The sequence below is a fragment of the Monodon monoceros genome, unplaced genomic scaffold, assembly GCF_005190385.1.
Source record: "Monodon monoceros isolate NGI ecotype Baffin Bay Population unplaced genomic scaffold, NGI_Narwhal_1 Super_Scaffold_18, whole genome shotgun sequence".
NCBI classification, from domain to species: domain Eukaryota; kingdom Metazoa; phylum Chordata; class Mammalia; order Artiodactyla; family Monodontidae; genus Monodon; species Monodon monoceros.
In genome coordinates this window covers 162541345-162548111 of record NW_021703774.1, presented here as the reverse complement: position 1 = coordinate 162548111, position 6767 = coordinate 162541345, and positions in this window count along the sequence as shown.

Below are 6767 nucleotides of genomic sequence, written 5' to 3'. Positions count from 1 at the left end.
AAGCCTTGCTACTTGGGAGTGCAGTCCCGATTGCTAGATGTTCCAAGCATTTGGAAGATGTACCACATTTTTCAACAGATACTAGAAAACCTGACTTTTATGTAGTGGCTTCCAATTTTAGAATGTTGACCACAAAGTCAAATCTTCTAAAAATGCTAAGTGGGTCAAATCAAACACCATTTTCAGTTTATGTTTGCTGGACCATGGGCTCCCTGAGGGCAGGGAGTGTGTAGCCAATGCCCAGTCCGACACCTGATACAGTTCAAACTATTCTCACACCTGTTATGAGCTAGAATATTTAATGAGAATCTACTTCTCCTTAGGGATACAAAGATGAGTACAATAAAGTTCTCACCCCCTAGGGTAATGGCCTTTAATTATGTCATCAGATCTTTTCACCTAATGCCCCCCACCCCCATACACACACACACCAGACCCCAAGGGATAGATCTGGGCCAGTAATTCTCAAGAAGGGAGATTTTGCCCCCGAGGTGGAGTTACTAGATTCAGCGAGTAAAAATCTAGGATGGTAATATTTGAGACATACATATACTAAATTATTTGTTGTTTATCTGAAATTGATATTTAGCTGGCCATTCTATATTTTATCTAGCAACTCCACCCAGAGGGGACCTCTGGCAATATCTGAAGATGTCACACCGGGAGGGGATCCTACTGACATCTAGTAGGTGGAAGCCAAGAATGCCGCCAAACATCCTACCGTGCGCAGGACACAGGAATTATTCAGCTCACAATGTCAATAAAACGGAGGTGGAGAAATGGCTCTAGAACCAGCCCAGGTCCCTTCTGAGCAAACCCCACTCTGGGAGGCCTTTCATTTGATGACAAGTCTTTTGGGGAGCCCTCTTGTGCCTTTCCTAAGAGCAAGTAATTGACAGTAAGGATGGGAAGAGACCCTGGGATGCTAAGAAAGAGGAAAAAGGAGACAGGAGGTAGCTGGGGTGTGGGGGCCACCTGCAACCTACATCAAACTTCTGTCTGGACCGGAATTGGAGAACGCCAAGGTTGAGCTGGCAAAGATCCAGCAGATGCTTCCATGACACTGACTCCCAGACCCCTGGTTTTGAGGAAACCCCATCATGAAGAAGAAAGGGGAGGTTGACCCCAAAGCCTGCTCTCCATCGCAGCCCAGAGAGTGGAATGGCAGGCTGAATGCATGAATGAGGGATAAATGAATGAAGAAAAGAAGGGAGCTACTTAAAGGCTAAGGTGGAAAGAACACTGGGAATCTGGGTTCTAGTGTGGTTCTGCCACTGCCTGGCTGTGTTACTTCCTTTGTCTGGCCTCGATTTCCCCACTTCTAAAATGATAGGTGCTTCTATAACTTGCCCGTGTATCAGAATCACCCGAAGGGCTTGTTAAAACACAGATTGCTGGCCCACCCCGCCCCAAGATTCTGACTAAAGTATTCTGGGGTGTGGCCTGGGAATCTGAATTCCTAACAAGTTCCCAGGTGATGCTGTTGGTCCTTGGGCACACCTTGGGCAGCACTGGACAACGTGATGGATAAGGGCCCGTCTTGCTCAGTCGGTCCAGATCTCCAAGTCCTCTGGCTACCGTGGGCAGGGCTGAGGGGGCCCACACAGGAAGTCTGTTCTGCTTTTCCCCAGGGAGGGCTAGGTGCACCTGCAGGGGAGGGTCCAGGAGTCAGTTTTTTCAGTTCCTAGTGGACAGCTTCCCCTGGTCCTTGTTCTTTGAGACACTGCCATCTACTGGATGCATCTGCCCATAGCTGGGTCCAGATCACTGCCATATTCGGGGCCTGATTGAAGGAGGAACCTTCCTGGGTCGTGTCTTTCCTACCAGGCTTCGGGGAAACCGCCTTGGTAACTTCCAGGCCATCTGACTCTTTCAGAGGACTCAGCTTCCAGTATACAGGGCACCTGAATTAACCTGGGAAAATAAAAATAAAATGCTCTGGCAAGCTTGTGGAATAACATATTTTCACCAAACTGTTGCTATTTTCTGCTTAAAAAAACCCTGACGTACAATTATCTTAATCTACTAAGGGCAGATATTGGTGGTGATACTTACACGGAAAAGGATTTGTGTATCTTTGCAAGTTTTTACTACTAGCACCCTTTTAGGTGGTTGCATAATGCATGCTTAAGTCATGGTTATTCACTCACCAAATTGGGCAAAAAAAACAAAAAAAAAACCAATAGCAATGATGGAAAGCCTGTGATGAGACACTCTTGTACATTTAGTGGGAATATAAGCTGAAAGTAAGTGGAACTAGGTTCTCCAGTGTGGTGGGTGGTTTGAGTGCAGTCTCTGGAATTGGACTAGCCTTAGGTTTACATTCTGGTTTGGGGAGAATCTACAGTTGCTCAGTCAAAGCACTTTCTTTTTTTTTTGTCTCAATTTCTTCAACCAGGAATGAGGAACCAGGTCCCGGTCAACGTTTCTCAAACTTTAACTTCATCAGACTCTGCAGGAGAACTTATTAAAGTACAGAGATGCTGTACAGATGGCCAATAGGCACATGAAAGATGCTCATCATTGCTAATTATTAGAGAAATGCAAATCAAAACTACAATGAGGTACCACCTCACACTTGTCAGAATGGCCATCATTAAGAAGTTTACAAATAACAAATGCTGGAGCTGGTGTGGAGAAAAGGGAACCCTCCTACACTGTTGGTGGGAATGTAAGTTGGAGCAGCCATTATGGAAAACAGTAAGGAGGTTCCTCAAAAACTAAAAATAGAGTTACCATATGATCCAGCAATCCCACTCCTGGGCATATATCCTGACAAAACTATAATTAAAAAAGATACATGTACCCCTATGTTCATAGCAGCACTATTGACAATAGCCAAGACACGGAAACAACCTAAATGCCCATCAACAGAGGAATGGATAAAGAAGATGTGGTACACAGATACAGTGGAATACTACTCAGCCATAAAAAAGAACAAAATAATGACATTTGCAGCAACGTGGATGCAACTAGAGATTATCATACTAAGTGAAGTAAGTCAGAAAGAAAAAGACAAATCCCGAATGATATCACTTATATATAGAATCTAAAATATGACACAAAGGAACCTATCTACAAAGCAGAAACAGACTCACAGACATAGAGAACAGACTTGTGGTTGCCAAGGGGGAGGGAGGGTGGGGAGGGATGGGCTGGGAGTTTGGGATTAGCAGATGCAAACTATTACATATAGAATGGATGGACAACAGTGTCCTACTGCACAGGGAACTATATTCAATGTCCTGGGATAAGCCATAGTAGAAAAGAATATAAAAAAGAATGTATATATCTTTATACACACACACACACACACACACACACACACAACTGAGTCACTTTGCCGTACAGCAGAAATTAACACAACATTGTAAATCAACTATACTTCAGCTGAGAGAGCCCTTGCCATGTCTCAGGAGGTTGACACAAAGGAGGTTGTGCCTCTCGGCTCTGCTGATTGTTCCTTGAAGGAATGAGCTCAAGTGGCCAAACCATATGACTTTTCAAGAGATACCCCAAATCTGGAATTCCTTGATTTTTTAATCAAACATGTGTTTAAACAAAAAACACATCTTCAGCCCGGATCTATCCTGCGGGCCTCCAGTTTGCAACCTCTGCCTAAGGACCCTTCTGGCTCTGCATTTCCATGTTGTCCCATCCTCTCCCTCTCCAGCCCTCCCAGTGGGGATAGCTGGTAATTTCTCATAGATGAATGCACATATATCCCCTCCCCAAGGGTACCTATTCTTCCCTTTTCCAAGGTATTGCCTTTGTATGTCAAAAGAAGGGGACGTGTGACTCCACATCCACTCACAGCTACCTCTGAAATGCATCAGACCCCACCTTTGCTATTTGTTGGGCCTTTTTTTCTGATTATGAAATTAAACAGAAGTCACAGACAATGTCCACATATGTGCAAGTTAAAAAAAAGAGTGAAGCAGAATAAGACGTGTGGCGTACTACTATTTTTGTAGATTAGAAAACACCTACACACAGAAAACAATACAACATATTTTACAAGGATACATTTAAAGTCAAGGTTATTTGGTGACCAAAGAGGTACCGCATAGAGGTTACCTGTGGTGGAGAGGGAGGGGCAGAGGGGAGCGCAGGAGGAAGGGGGATAAAAGAAATTCAGTACATCAATGAATCAGTTACCTGCGAGGAGGGTACCCTAGACTGGAGGGGGCTACTTAAGACAGTAAACTCACCCAAGGGGCCCCCCTAAATGTGCAATAATTCTCATTGCAGACATTTGGGAAATTTAAAATATATGTGAGGGAGAAGACAAAAACGCCTGCCTCCGATCCCTCTGCAGGGAGCCAGAGAGCCACTGCTAGCCGCAAGTCCAGGCCAGAGGTGCTGAGGGCCTCAGCATGCCTGTGGGGGCCTTGGGGACGGAGGAGAGAGGACGGCTAAAAAGATGAATTAGAGGGTGGATCAACAGAACCCGAATTTGGAGCCAAACTTTGAGCTCTGGTGCCCAGGCGAAGCATGTGGGTATTTCCATCGGCTCTTTGCCCTGGGGGGCAGAGCCCAGCCAGCAGGGAAACAATCAGCTCTATAAATAACAGCGTTGGCAGGGGCTGAGGGCAGATCTGAGCCTGCTAGGCTCAGGGACCTGAGAGAGTTAAATAGTAGCCTCGTCTCTCACCATTGGGCTCAGACAGCAGTGCAAGTGCAGGCAGATAACCTCTGGGCTCCCGATCAGGACCTGTGGCAGGCGTCTTCAGTAGCAGAGTACTGGATTTGGATTTTCCAACTGGGTCTGGCCATGAGAAGCAATGCAGTGCGGTGGTTAAGCATCTGGGCTCTGAAGCAGATGGACCTGGGCGTCCATTCCCAGTTCTGCCACTGAACAGCTGTGTGACCTTGATCAAGTTACTTAATTTCCTTGAACTTCAGTTTTCCTTTGTACTAATACTCCCTAGCAACTAAATGCAAAAAAATGGAAAGCACCATATAAATATCAGGGACAACTGTAAACACAAGATTAATGAGACAGATATAGATGCCATCACTAAGACTCTCTCCCCGACCAAACTGTAGACAGGTTCCTCGGAGTCCCCTTTTCAACTAGGCTTTGATGTTGGTCCCTGTCCTGCCTTAGGCCTGCCCAGCCCAGTCTTAGCAAAGAAGGCTACTAAGTCATCCTCCCCTCCCACCATTGATATCTTTCAAATTCCTCATCCCCCAACTTTGTTTTGTTTTTTGGCCGCGTGGCATGCAGCAGCTTAGTTCCCTGACCAGGGACCTGCAGCGGAAGTGCAGAGTTTTAACCACTGGACCACAAGGAAATTTCCCTCATCCCCCAACTTTGATGTCTCAGTCCTTGGCCTGCCTTTAACAAGAATCCCCCTACCCTCAATATCTCTTCTTAGTAACTTTCAACCCACTGGCACCCTCACCCTGCGCCTTGGCTTTAAATCCCCAGCTGCCTTTGCTGTATTTGGAGTTGAGCCCCATCTCTCTTCCCTATTGCAATATTCCTATCGCAGTATTCCTGAACAAAGTTTTCCTTATCATTTTAACAATAGTCAGGATAATTTTTCTTCAATGTCCCCAATCAGAACAAAAAATTTAAAAGTTAACCCAAGAGAAAACCATCGTCGGGCAGTAAATCCTACATTCCCATCGTAAACTTCATACTATCCCAGTACCTGGCACAAATGCCCAACCCACGATGGGTGCTCAACAAGTATGTGTTGAATGAGAAAATGGGGAGTGTCCCCAGGGAGGGAAAAATAATGGGAGCCATAGTGCTTAAGAGCTGAGTTCTATCTGTTCCCTTAGCTCAGGGGTGGGATGCTTTGTAGAGCACCAGGGGTCAAGAGATCTGTGTCCGGTCCCCAGGGCTGTCCTAGCTCTCGCTATGAGCCCCAGTCCTCTCATCTGTGAAATGAACAGGCTGGTTTAGTAAAAGTTAAAAAAAATTTTTTTTTACTGTAATCCATGAAAAATTCATTTTACATTATGACCCAGTACATTTCTAACATTTACACTCGTTCATAAAAAAGAATGAAATAATGCCATTTGCAGCAACATGGATGGTCCTAGAGATGTCATGCTGAGTGAAGTAAGTCAGACAGAGAAAGACAAATACCATATGATATCGTTTATATGTGGGATCTAAAAAAAATGTTACAGATGAACCTATTTACAAAACAGAAATGGAGTCACAGATGTAGAAAACAAACTTATGGTTACCAGGGGGGAAAGTGGGGGAAGGGATAAATTGGGAGATTGGGATCAACATATACACACTACTATATATAAAATAGATAACTAATAAGGACCTAGTGAACATCACAGGGAACTCCTTTTTTTTTTATGGAATAACTTTCATTTATTGAGCTTTTTTAAAAAACATCTTTATTGGAGTATAGTTGCTTTACAATGGTGTTTTAGTTTCTGCTGTATAACAAAGTGAATCAGCTATACGTATACATATATCCCCATATCTCCTCCCTCTTGCGTCTCCCTCCCACCCTCCCTATCCCACCCCTCTAGGCGGTCACAAAGCACCGAGCTGATCTCCCTGTGCTATGCGGCTGCTTCCCACTAGCTATCTATCTTACATTTGGTAGTGTATATATGTCCATGCCACTCTCTCACTCCGTCAGCACAGGGAACTCTTCACAATACTCTGTAATGACCTACATGGGAAGAGAATCTAAAAAATAGTGGATATATGTGTATGCGTAACTGATGCACTTTGCTGTACAGCAGAAAGTAACACAACATTGTAAATCAACTATACTCCGATA